This window comes from Tachypleus tridentatus, unplaced genomic scaffold (assembly GCF_004210375.1).
Source record: "Tachypleus tridentatus isolate NWPU-2018 unplaced genomic scaffold, ASM421037v1 Hic_cluster_2, whole genome shotgun sequence".
NCBI classification, from domain to species: domain Eukaryota; kingdom Metazoa; phylum Arthropoda; class Merostomata; order Xiphosura; family Limulidae; genus Tachypleus; species Tachypleus tridentatus.
Genome location: NW_027467782.1, coordinates 39,717,333 through 39,730,831, shown reverse-complemented (window position 1 = coordinate 39,730,831; position 13,499 = coordinate 39,717,333). Strand labels below are relative to the sequence as shown.

The following is a 13,499-nucleotide window of genomic DNA, read 5'->3' as shown; positions in this document are numbered from 1 at the left end:
TGTGATCATCACAATTATTATAACTGACACGGACTCTGGGCCTGCTACCTTTACTGGATGAATCTGATGACATGGTGTGATCATCAAAATCATTGTAACTCACCTGGACTCTGGGCCTGCTACCTTTACTGGATGAATTTATTGAAATGGTGTGATTATCACAATTATTATAACTGACCTGGACTCTGGGCCTGCTACCTTTACTGGTTGAATTTGATGACATGGTGTGATCATCACAATTATTATAACTGATCTGGACTCTGGGCCTGATACCTTTACTGGATGAATTTTATGGCATGGTGTGATCATCACAATTATTATAACTGACCTGGACTCTGGGCCTGCTACCTTTACTGGATGAATTTCATGACATGGTGTGATCATCACAATACTATAACTGACCTGGATTCTGGGCCTGCTACCTTAACTGGATGAATTTGATGACATGGTGTGGCCATCACAATTACTATAACTGACATGGACTCTGGGCCTTCTACCTTTACTGGATGAATTTTATGACATGGTGTGATCATCACAATTATTATAACTGACCTGGACTCTGGGCCTGCTACCTTTACTGGATGAATTTGATGACATGGTGTGATCATCACAATTACTATAACTGACCTGGACTCTGGGCCTGCTACCTTTACTGGATGAATCTGATGAAATGGTGTGATCATCACAATTATTATAACTAACCTGGACTCTGGGCCTGCTACCTTTACTGGATGTATCTGATGACATGGTGTGACCATCACAATTATTATAACTGACCTGGACTCTGGGCCTGCTACCTTTACTGGATGAATTTGATGACATGGTGTGATCATCACAATTATTATAACTGACATGGACTATGGGCCTGGTACTTTTGCTGGATGAATTTGATGACATGGTGTGATCATCACAATTACTATAACTGACCTGGACTCTGGGCCTGCTACCTTTACTGGATGAATCTGATGACATGGTGTGGCCATCAGAATTATTATAACTGACCTGGACTCTGGGCCTGCTACCTTTACTGGATGAATTTGATGACATGGTGTGATCATCACAATTATTATAACTGATCTGGACTCTGGGCCTGCTACCTTTACTGGATGTATCTGATGACATGGTGTGGCCATTACAATTATTATAACTGACCTGGACTCTGGGCCTGCTACCTTTACTGGATGTATCTGATGACATGGTGTGATCATCACAATTATTATAACTGACCTGGACTCTGGGCCTGCTACCTTTACTGGATGAATTTGATGACATGGTGTGATCATCACAATTATTATAACTGACCTGGACTCTGGGCCTGCTACCTTTACTGGATGAATTTGATGACATGGTGTGATCATCACAATTATTATAACTGACCTGGACTCTGGGCCTGCTACCTTTACTGGATGAATCTGATGACATGGTGTGGCCATCAGAATTATTATAACTGATCTGGACTCTGGGCCTGCTACCTTTACTGGATGAATCTGATGACATGGTGTGGCCATCAGAATTATTATAACTGACCTGGACTCTGGGCCTACTATCTTTACTGGATAAATTTTATGGCATGGTGTGATCATCACAATTACACTCTGTAACAAAACTAAGCTTCTCTGTGCTTAGTTTCACATAGAGATAATTTTTAATTTTCTAAGATGTTTTATGCTATATTATGTATAATCAGTAGAAAATCAAACTCTTTAATCTGTCAAGTGACATTGTTTTCTGTATGGAGAGTTGTCTATTTCATCATTAATTTCAAATTTATTGTTGTCGGAATCACACCAACAAGCTTAATAAATTTTTTTAAGGTTCTTATGACAGTTAGAAACCCAGAAAAATTATGATAGTTATATATGTGTTTTCATTTTGCATGTTATTAGGTGTAATATTTAATTCAAAAAAAAGATGTAATGTAGTAGTACCATAAATATAAAAAGTAGGTTTAAGTTTCACTGACAGTCAACAAAAAACGTGGTCCAAGTAACAATTATTATTTTTCATATGTATTCTTTATTATAAAAATAACTAAAATGTAAAAATTAAAAAGTTATGAGGTTAGGTCAGGTAAGATAATGAAAAATAGATAATAATAATAATAATAAAACTACATATGAATAGATACATTCTATTAAACGTTTTAACTATTTAGGATAAATAACTGTGGTTTCCTGTTACATTTTGCAGTTATTCTAGAAAGTAAAAATCTGAAAATTTAGATTTCTTATGGTGATGAAAGTTAGGTCAAACCATCCCAGTCTCTATTGAGGTAACATAAAAAAATATGACATTTGACAAAAACAAGTTTGATATTTATGAGTTACACAAATTGAATTTGAAAATGTTTCATATGAAGAAAGGTAATTTTAATCTTAACATGAAAATCACTTTCCATTCAGATCAGTCAACTTGTATCTCTTATAAAATTAATGATGTCTTTTGGGCTTATCACTATTGTATCTCTTATAAAATTAATGATGTCTTTTGGGCTTATCACTATTGTATCTCTTATAAAATTAATGATGTCTTTTGGACTTATCACTATTGTATCTCTTATAAAACTAATGATGTCTTTTGGGCTTATCACTATTGTATCTCTTATGAAATTAATGATGTCTTTTGGGCTTATCACTATTGTATGTCTTATAAAATTAATGATGTCTTTTGGGCTTATCACTATTGTATGTCTTATAAAATTAATGATGTCTTTTGGGCTTATCACTATTGTATGTCTCATAAAATTAATGATGTCTTTTGGGCTTATCACTATTGTATCTCTTATAAAATTAATGATGTCTTTTGGGCTTATCACTATTGTATCTCTTATAAAATTAATGATGTCTTTTGGGCTTATCACTATTGTATCTCTTATAAAATTAATGATGTCTTTTGGACTTATCACTATTGCATCTCTTATAAAATTTACAACAGCTAAAAATTAATATTTTATATTAATTCTCTCCTGGCCAGAAAAAGTCTCACCATTACACCTGGAATGTTGCCTTGTCACAATAGAAACATTTAACGAAACTAAGAAATAATTTATGGTATCTAGTTTCAACTTAACAGATGCAAATCATTTGCTTTTTCAACATATTTTTCTTTAAGTCATGAAATGCTCAAAATTTTGTTGTAAAAATACATCACAGAATTTTAATTTTGTGTCTCCTGCTGTTGATAAGTTACATTTCCACTTTATATATTAAGTCAGTTTCACTGTGGTTGATATTATATTCAATTTACTTGGGTTACTGAGGTATTTCACCCCTTCCAACTCACATGATAAAAATATTATCAGGCCAGGTAATATTTTTACAGAGACTAGTTTATAGTTAACATACACAGAATTTATTTTCAAGAGTATATTATTTTATTTATGTGTATAGTTTAAATACGGTAAACTTACATTCAATACATTATTATTTAAGTCACTTTAATGTTTTATGTCATCTACTGTCCTTGCTAAACCTAATTGAGTTTACCTGATGTCTTGTCATAAAATGAAATACCTGTAGTTTTGGAACAAAAACAATTTACCATGAAAACATTTTCAGGAATATCCAAAGAAACTGTAAAAACTTTCAGATCTGTAGTTTGTTCCTCTAAACTTTCCCATCAGGTTCCACTGTTTATCTTTAAAGGAACATGGTCATTATCTCTTAGACAACCTTTCTCATTCTATATTGATGTCAATTGTTTATAATCTGCTCTGTACAGTTGTACTGAAGCCTTTCCTAAACTTTTTAAGTAGTTATTAAAATTGCATGCTGTGAGATCATAAAAGGGTGGGTCCAAGATCACACACTAGTAAAATCAGTGAAAACAAATGGATAATACTATTCACAATGGATGACACTTTCTTATTAAATACAAACCAATACTCTGGGATGATCAGGAGAGTTCTAAAACGTTTAATGAAGTGCAATGTTTACAGACAAGACACTTTGGAGCTACATAAAAATACAAGTTTGAAATATTTGTCATCTGTCTTTGCAAATTACAATAAATAAACATTACAAAATTATCATGCACCAATATGAATATTTTTGAATTAGAAATTAGTGAAATATGAGTTAGAATTATGTTGTTTCCTTAAAATTTGAAATTTAGATAAATACTTGAAAACTGAAAGTTCCTCACCTGTTGTGATAGTGTTCATGTTATATTTTGGTATGTCATATAGTTTTTCTGTGGGAGCTATTAACTCATTGAACAAGTAGGAATCTACTTTCAAAAACAGTTTATAAGTGAAATGTGTATGTAAATCCAAAACCATGTATCTTACTGTACTTAAGAGTGTCATTTAACACATCATATTTAAAACATTATTTGTAATGCATGTACACTGACAATAGGCAATGTTTTGTACCTTTAGATTCTACTTATACAACTGAATGAAAAAGTATTAAAACTGTTTGCTTGACTCGTCAATCATCTATTATTTCATCAAGCTACAAAATGCAATAAAAAATGAGAAACCCAATTATTCACTGTTTATAAGAGAAACAGGAACATTTCTCAGCTTAATTGTATAACATCAGTTCATCACTTATAATTTTAATAAATTACAACATAAGAAAACATACAAATATTGATTCATGATCTATACAACTGAAATTACCTTGTGTTTAATTCAAACTTACATCATTCAACTTCATAAAAATCAGAAACACTTACTCGTTCATGGTCTGAAGAGCACTTGCCAAATGTTTGGAGTCAAACTTACAAGTTGTGTTTAATTCAAACTTAATTTGCCTTCTCAACAACTGCATCTGTCCAACCTGGAGAACAGAATAAAAGTTGCAAATGGAGAAAAATCTAAACCAAAATTATGTTGTTATGAAACGAATAACATTTGTAATTAAAATAGCTGGCAAACATGAAATAAGCTTAATAAACGCATTTATAAAATTTTCATGACAACCAAACAGCAGTATTTTTTTTGTTTGTTGTTAAGCTTAAAAACTGTGCAAAAGGTTATCTGTAATGTGCCCACCATGAGTAGAAAGCAACATACATCTACTACACTGTAACAAAATGTTCTTCTTTTAGAGACAACCACCATAAGTTCATGCTAAATCTAAAACACATGGATTTGTTTTCTAATCTAAAATACAACTCATTTAAAGATAACTTTTCACTCTAATACTTCCCCTTTTTTTGAATATCTTGCAACATATTCAAGATACAACTTTGATCAGTTTCTTCAAAATATCTTGCAACATATTCAAGATACAACTTTGATCAGTTTCTTCAGAATATCTTGCAACATATTCAACATACAATTTTGATCAGTTTCTTCAGAATATCTTGCAACATATTCAAGATACAACTTTGATCAGTTTCTTCAGAATATCTTGCAACATATTCAACATACAATTTTGATCAGTTTCTTCAGAATATCTTGCAACATATTCAACATACAATTTTGATCAGTTTCTTCAGAATATCTTCTAACATATTCAAGATACAACTTTGATCAGTTTTATTCACTAGGTTAACACTGACATTTTGTGGTCCAGATTTTATAACAGAAGCACACAAAAACATGATTCAAAATTGGTAATGTTATTTCATTTACTCTACAGATTTTTAGTCAAACTCTAGCTTATTTTCTCCTGTGTATTTAGAATTGTGCTACAAACAGTTCAAACTTTGTTTATTTTTGTACCAAGTAAATAACAACAGTATACGAAGGTGAGAACCATAAATTTCACTATCACTGGAATAGTTATGCTAACCCATGTATTCTCAAGACTGCTGGTAAGGGTATTAAAACTTTTATTAAAATAAAGTAGAGAACAACGTTTCAACCTTATTTTAATAAACGTTTTAATACCCATACCAGCAGTCTTGAGATACATTTTTACTTCAAGTGGGTTTCTCATCACCACTATGCTAACCCACTTCAGTTATTATAGTGTAAGCCTTACTCTTTTCACAAACTTCTATAATAATAATAATAATAATAACAATTTAACTGGTTAATTGTGCACAATAAGTATTATAATGTAAACCTTGCTCTTTCCACAAAGTTCTATAATAATAATAACAATTTAACTGGTTTATTGTACACAATAAGTATTATAATGCAAGCCGTGCTCTTTTCACAAAATTCTATAATAAAAATAATTTAACTGGTTAATTGTGCACAATAAGTATTATAATGTAAGCCTTACTCTTTTCAAAAACATCTATAATAATAAAAATAATTTAACTGGTTAATTTTGCACAATAAGTATTATAATGTAAGCCTTACTCTTTTCACAAACTTCTATAATAATAATAATAGTAATAACAATTTAACTGGTTTATTGTGCACAATAAGTATTATAATGCAAGCCTTACTCTTTTCACAAACTTCTATAATAATAATAACAATTTACCTGGTTTATTGTACACAATAAGTATTATAATGCAAGCCGTGCTCTTTTCACAAACTTCTATAATAATAATAACAATTTAACTGGTTAATTGTGCACAATAAGTTTTATAATGTAAGCCTTATTCTTTTCACAAACTTCTATAATACTAATAACAATTTAACTGGTTTATTGTGCACAATAAGTATTATGATGTAAGCCTTACTCTTTTCACAAATTTCTATAATAATAATAACAATTTAACTGGTTTATTGTGCACAATAAGTATTATAATGTAAGCCGTGCTCTTTTCACAAAATTCTATAATAAAAATAATTTAACTACTTAATTGTGCACAATAAGTATTATAGTGTAAGCCTTACTCTTTTCACAAACTTCTGTAATAATAATAATAACAATTTAACTGGTTTATTGTGCACAATAAGTTTTATAATGTTAGCCTTACTCTTTCCACAAACTTCAATAACAATAATAACAATTTAACTGGTTTATTGTGCACAATAAGTATTATAATGTAAGCCGTGCTCTTTCCACAAAGTTCTATAATAATAATAATAATAATAATAATAATAATAATAACAATTTAACTGGTTTATTGTGCACAATAAGTATTATAATGTAAGCCGTGCTCTTTCCACAAAGTTCTATAATAATAATAATAATAATAATAATTTAACTGGTTTATTGTACACAATAAGTATTATAGTGTAAGTCTTACTCTTTTCACAAACTTCAATAACAATAATAACAATTTAACTGGTTTATTGTGCACAATAAGTATTATAATGTAAGCCGTGCTCTTTCCACAAAGTTCTATAATAATAATAATAATAATAATAATTTAACTGGTTTATTGTACACAATAAGTATTATAGTGTAAGCCTTACTCTTTCCACAAACTTCAATAACAATAATAACAATTTAACTGGTTTATTGTGCACAATAAGTATTATAATGTAAGCCGTGCTCTTTCCACAAAGTTCTATAATAATAATAATAATAACAATTTAACTGGTTTATTGTACACAATAAGTATTATAGTGTAAGCCTTACTCTTTTCACAAACTTCTGTAATAATAATAATAACAATTTAACTGGTTAATTGTGCACAATAAGTATTATAATGTAAACCTTGCTCTTTTCACAAACGTCTATAATAATAATAATAACAATTTAACTGGTTAATTGTGCACAATAAGTATTATAATGTAAGCCTTACTCTTTCCACAAACTTCTAATAATAATAATAACAATTTAACTGGTTTATTGTGCACAATAAGTATTATAATGTAAGCCTTACTCTTTCCACAAACTTCTATAATAATAATAATAATAACAATTTAACTGGTTTATTGTACACAATAAGTATTATAATGTAAGCCTTACTCTTTTCACAAACTTCTGTAATAATAATAAAAATTTAACTGGTTAATTGTGCACAATAAGTATTATAATGTAAGCCTTACTCTTTTCACAAACTTCGATAATAATAATAATAATAATAATACTTTAACTGGTTTATTGTGCGCAATAAATATTATAATGTAAGCCTTACTCTTTTCACAAACTTCTATAATAATAATAATAATAATAATAATTTAACTGGTTTATTGTGCACAATAAGTTTTATAATGTTAGTCTTACTCTTTCCACAAACTTCTATAACAATAATAACAATTTAACTGGTTTTCTGTGGTATAAAAGCCTTAAAATACTTCCCTATACTTAATATTTCAAACTAGAGACAAAGCTCTGTCCTGAAAACAAAGTGTCATTATATGTCTTTTGGTAAAATAAAACAGCAGGTAATCATTAAACTGAATGAGCACACAGACAGTTCAATCTGGAACTGTAGAAATAATGTCAATTGTATTTCCAACTTTACTGGAAGAAACTGTGTACAAAATGGTGTTCATCTGGAAAATAAAAATACTTTTGTCTGTTACAAGTTTACACATGCATTTAGGAAAGTTGTAGAGCTTGTCTAAAGTTTTAACATCCTTGTAAACTGATACTGTAATGTACAGTAACATTAAATGTTTATAACTCTGACATCATACTCAATATTATGTTGGTGCATGAAACTCTGATAGAAATAAATTCATACTTTGAACACTTACCTTCTGAATACTTTCTAAAAACAGAGTGAGTGATTTTGTAGCTTTTGTCATGGCCTGACCATACACTCTTGCCGGCTGACCTTCAATATAAAAAATTTTCTTCAGCAAAATAGACATACATATATGTACATACACCTTCCATATGAAATACAAAATACAGTTATAAAATGTTACTGGAGCAGGCTGTATGATCATGAATCACAGTGAAACTATGTAGTTGTGCAGTGTAGTTCTTTTATCTGGTAACTCTGCTAGAGACTAACTAACATGGACCCTGGTAGTTCTAGTATAAACTAACTAACATGGACTCTGGTAGTTGTACTATAAACTAACTAGTTACACTAGTAATTGCTTGATCTTAAATAAAAAGTAAATTACAATAGCTGATGCTGGTCTCATCAGCTCACTTCCATTATGAAACAAAAGTAATGTTATTTGAAACTGTAATATAATTCCACAGATTTACTTAATGTATATAATCTCATAAAGGTAATATGAATTTAAAGATTTGTTTTGTATGTGAAATATCTTTAAATATTGATCACAGGTTTATTAAAGCTGTGGGGTGTAATGAAATTATCTAGGGGCTGATTTTGGTGTGTAATGATTTTGAGGTGTAATTATCTAAGGGCTGATTTTGGGACAGAATAAATATGATTAAATCTAAACAAATTAAGGAAAGTGCTTAGTGTGTCATTAGCACGTTTCTTTTTTAATAAACTAAGTACAGAACTTATGAACAGAAATATCCATCTTTAATGGAATCATAGAGATAATATTAATTTATAATCAGAGCAAGTTATTTATCCAGAGAAAATATAACAAATGAATGTGGTACAGAGTATAGTTTATTAAATATAGTTTTATTAACTTATAAAATGCATTATTTCATCAGGAGTATTAATCACAGTATCTCACAAGCTTAGATAACTTAGTTGTAGATTTGCCACAAGTTCATATATTAATATGCAAAACAACTTCTATTAGAGAAGTATAATAGTAAAACTAGATAATGCATGCCGTTACTTTATCTTAAAAACAAAATATAAGTTTTAGGCTATCATCGACACAAATGTGGCAGTTAACAAGAATACTCAGGACTTAAGTAAATCTTAAAAATGAATCAACAAAAATTTAGTTACAACTAAAAGAGTCCAACATACCATCCAGTTTGTGAAAAACAATGAGTATAAAGAATCATTCAAGAAATTTATACAAATTTGATGAAGTAACAAAACTACTGACACTCAATGTAGTATGACTGAAGACTTACTGACAAGACAGTGACCTCCTTTAATGCAGCTGTGAAGAGTGTTCAGAGTGTCCATCCATGTCTTGTCCTTTAATACTGACTTCTCTATAGCAGCAACTATGGTTTGAAGTTCAGTGACAATCATAAAGGACAAAAGTTTGTCAAGTCCAGTCAATCCTGGAGTTCCAACACTCCTCTGGAAATGTTAACATTTGTTATTTATTTTGCTGTTATAAAAACTTTTAACTGAAAGTAGCCGAAATATACAGATCAGAATTTAAATAAATTTAATAACTTACAAAGACAATCCTTTTCACAAAAGTAGCTAAAAATACTAAATATCTTAAATAAATACAGAACTAAAACTTTTACTGATAAAAATAGATGTACAAGTTAAGTAACCTCTATGACAATAATACTTTAAAATCAATAAAATATGGAATATTATATGTGGTGTTTTTTGCAAAGCTATACAAGAATTAGCTGTATGGTTTTCTCTAGCTTAAAAAATAAGAAATAGAAGGAAGTCAACCTACCCACCATTAACTTTGTGGCTACTCGTGTATGACTGAATAGTGGGATATAAAAACCATTCTCATACACAAACACCAAAGTACACTACAGTGCATGTTTTGTGGAATGACAGCACAAACTGTCAACCCTTGTATTTAAAGCAAGGGTATGGGCATGCCAAGCACCATTTATAGAAAGATAAATATTACAAAGCTCACCATTCAGAAAATAATATTGTTTTTCTGTTACTGATTTCTTAGATAAGCATGGAACTTGTTAGCAACTCTTTATATAACATTCTCCCAAGAATTTGAAAGTAACCAAAAAAAGCCAATTTCTTGATATAGAACTCTTATTGAAAATTAAAGACAGTAGCAGAAAGATACCAAAAATAAAAACTTGTTACAAATAAGGTAATAAAATCAACTACCAAACATCAATACATACAAGTTTAGGTTAATGAGGTTATAGGAACAGGAACTACAGTACTTCCTGGTTGTGTTTAGGTATTTATATTTCCCTCTGTTGTTCTTTTTATTCAATACCTTATTTCTACTATTTAAAAATAATTGAAACAAATTATCTTATTCCACACATTTATTGCACACAATACAGTGTATACTCCCTCAAAATAATGAATAATGTATGTATATATAGAAATAATAAATAAAAACTTAATTTTCTAATACTGTTAGAAGTTCAACACACATGCATATTAATATTATAAGATATATGCTAAAACTTTTATTCACCCTACCTTAAGTTTCATCAGAACTTACCTGTATGAGAGAAAATATTCTCATGTTGATGATTTCACTGTGGGTTTTGGAATCATACCAACCACTCATCTGATCAATGTATACAGTAGTTCTGAAACAATTAAAATAATTACTGGTAATGTTCAAGTTCTTCAAATGTACAATAATTAGTTAGTAAATAACTAAGTCAGTGAAGCTTCAAAATACATTATATTGCTCACAGTTAACCAAACAAGGAATTATTGTTTCCTTTAGACAACCTTAAATTAACCCTATATATATACAAGTAAGGTCGGAGTGCAAATGTCAAGACCTTTTACAGTACGCCATTCAACTGGTTTTGTAGTCGTGTGTCATACTAGCTAAGCCTCACTATAATTTGTGGACAAATTACTTTTAGTAGATTTAAATAATTCATCTTATAAAAACAAAATATGATCAAATAACTACACTAGTATTCAAAGAATCACTAACTTACCTGGCTTTCTAACTAATCTACATGCAAGTTACTAAAACAAAATTTATTTCTATTCAGAGAAACAACTTAATCAATAGACTTAATATTTCCCTTATAAATCCAGGTTTTCCCTTCAATACAACTGTGAGAGTTTCTAGCTTTTCAACCACTAAAGATGCTGTATGGTAGGTGTAATACAATATGCTCTGACCAATTTAAGATGAGGACAGAAGGCAATGTCACACATAAGAAAGGATATTTAACAATTTTCTTTCAGTTTAAGGAAATAAAACATATATATAATATTACATTACAAACTACAATTGATACATCTATGATAATAATAAAAATAATAAAATAGCCCGTCTCTGTGTGTGAGAGTGACCACTCCAACAGGAAAGAACTGAAAGATCTGGAACTTCTCACACATACTAAGGGAATCTGTACGCCTAGGTATTATTTTTTAGATTAGAATTAAAAAACCTTTTTGCCATATAACTCCCTATGCTTCCTGAAGGTCTATACAAAGTATTATATTTTTTCCTATTTCTTGTTTACTGAATGAACAATATGTGGATGTTTTCTACCAAATAATGTTGAAACAGAAAAGGTAAAAAAATTTGCCAAAAATAAACAAAATTCAATAAGATATGGGGCTAAATATTTCTTAGCCAGTTAAAGGCAACATGAAGAGAAAGAAAGGCATCATGACCTCCCAGGTCACATGGAACAGACCATCAGGATACAAGAAAAGGTTTAAATAAATGTTTGGGAAATTGACTTCAAAACAAAATGGTTAAAGAATTTTGGTAAAACACAAGAGATTTGAAAATTTTAAATTTTCTTTGCAGTTACACAATTTAAGGACAAAACAACCTGCTTTATCAAATTGGACAAACACTTGCTAAATAGTCTGTTTTATAAAATTGGACAAACACTTGTAAAATAGTCTGCTTTATCAAATTGGACAAACACTTGTAAAATAGTCTGTTTTATAAAATAGGACAAACACTTGTAAAATAGTCTGTTTTATAAAATAGGACAAACACTTAAAATAGTCTGTTTTATAAAATAGGACAAATACTTGCTAAATAGTCTGTTTTATAAAATAGGACAAATACTTAAAATAGTCTGTTTTATAAAATTTGAATGTACAATTTTGCATTTGTTTTTATAAGTTCAGGAACTGGTACTGGCAACCAATAATGAAAGAATAAAATGTTGAAGGTAAAACCACGAAGAAGTTAACTTACTGCCAACTAATGATGTCTATCACTGCAATGATAAATAATTTACAGAAAACTGATAAAATGTGATGTGAAATTACTGCAGTGATAAAGTACTAAGATGAAAATAAATAATTCTTAACTTACAGGAAAGAGTTTTATTATACATTAGTTGGCTCTATCTTCTACCTAAAGTACATTCAAAATACAAACACACACACTGCAGAATTATAAAATATGTATCTAATAACTTGAGTGAAGCTGGGTATTTTGGTGTTCAATAACAAAATTGTTTAATTTAAGTTTGAAAATATACATATTGAAACATATTGATGCATGCCCTTTGTCCTGTCTGTAGTGAAATGGTTAATGAAATCTAAAGTTGGGTTTTGGCCAACATAACATAAAAGGTTCTTTCATTCACCTCTACTAAGAAAAGAAAAAGTTGACAAATCAAATTCATTGTTTTGAAAATCCAAATCAATGGCCAAAGTCCCACCCTCCAACTGTACAATGTCAAGAGAGAAGTGAGATACCAAACATTAGGAATAAGTTTAACTCCCTGACTAAATTACAACGTCAACAGAAAAGTGAGATACCCAATATCTGAAAAATGTTTGACTCTCTGACAAAATTGCAACATTAAATAAGAAGTGTGATAACCAATATCTGGAATACATTTGACTCCCTGACTAAATTACAATATCATCAACAGAGAAGTGATATACCCAATATCTAGAATAAGTTTGACTCCTGACTAAATTACGATGTCAACAAAGAAATTATG

General features: G+C 29.7%; 1 pseudogene across 1 annotated transcript in view; it reads right to left on the bottom strand.

Annotated features, from left to right (window-relative positions):
- Positions 1 to 13,499, bottom strand: part of LOC143242283 (WASH complex subunit 5-like) — a 72,003-nt pseudogene that overhangs the window by 9,536 nt on the left and 48,968 nt on the right. The window contains exons 20-23 of the transcript XR_013022577.1: positions 11,051 to 11,141; positions 9,780 to 9,954; positions 8,507 to 8,586; positions 4,681 to 4,784 (exon numbers count right to left, since the gene is read on the bottom strand). The product of XR_013022577.1 is annotated as a WASH complex subunit 5-like (transcript). The remainder of the gene's footprint in view (positions 1 to 4,680; positions 4,785 to 8,506; positions 8,587 to 9,779; positions 9,955 to 11,050; positions 11,142 to 13,499) is intronic.